Raw genomic sequence first — 818 nt, 5'->3', positions numbered from 1 at the left:
TCATGACCTGAGCGAAAGTCGGACGGTTAACCGACTAAGCCACCCAGGCGCCCCGAGGCACCACCTTTCTGAAACACCTGGGGGCAGAGTGTCACCCCCAGGAAGATCTTCATAATCACCCTAGAAGCCAGCGCTGGTGAGTTCCCTGGAAAGAGCACGAGCCCAGGAATGACCTTGTACATCTCCCATTATTTCCAGGGCCTTCAGCTTTCTTTTGTTGCAAAAGGCACGTGAAATGGGATGGTATTCATTGCAACAATGTGTTTGCATTGTCCTATTGTGTTTCCCTAGAACTTGCAGTTTCCTGGGAGAGGCCTGGCAGAGACAGACCCAGAGATCAAAGCAAAGGCTTAGGCATGGGCAGTGTCTCCCCCACCCGGACCCCATTCCAAGCCTGAAAGCTCGAAGCTCACCAGTTTGTTACCTTAGACGATTGTATGAGACTTCATTTAGACAAAGGATTTTACTTTGAAAAAATTATATAAAAAACACCCAACTAGGCCATCTCGAATCCTGGTTCCCTTCTGAGTATGCGCAAGTTTCAACAATCAGCAAATGAACCTCGGGGTGGACCTTCCTTCACAAACTTCAGAGGGCCATGCAAATTCTCCCGGGAGGAAATACTTTGTCTGCCCACTTCCCGACAGTTTAGTGAGGGACCGACTGAGGTTGTTTGCCCCATGCCACAAGCGAGTCATCTCAAACTAACCTGGCAAGTCACTGAGTCAGGACCAACCTTTGGGAATTCCTGGATCACCTCTTTGAGCTAATCTTCTCACTCCCTTTCCACCACACTCTCCCCACCCCCACCCCCCCCC

This window comes from Crocuta crocuta, unplaced genomic scaffold (assembly GCF_008692635.1).
Source record: "Crocuta crocuta isolate KB4526 unplaced genomic scaffold, BGI_CrCroc_1.0 scaffold384, whole genome shotgun sequence".
NCBI classification, from domain to species: Eukaryota; Metazoa; Chordata; class Mammalia; order Carnivora; family Hyaenidae; genus Crocuta; species Crocuta crocuta.
Note: the sequence above shows the minus strand (reverse complement) of the source record.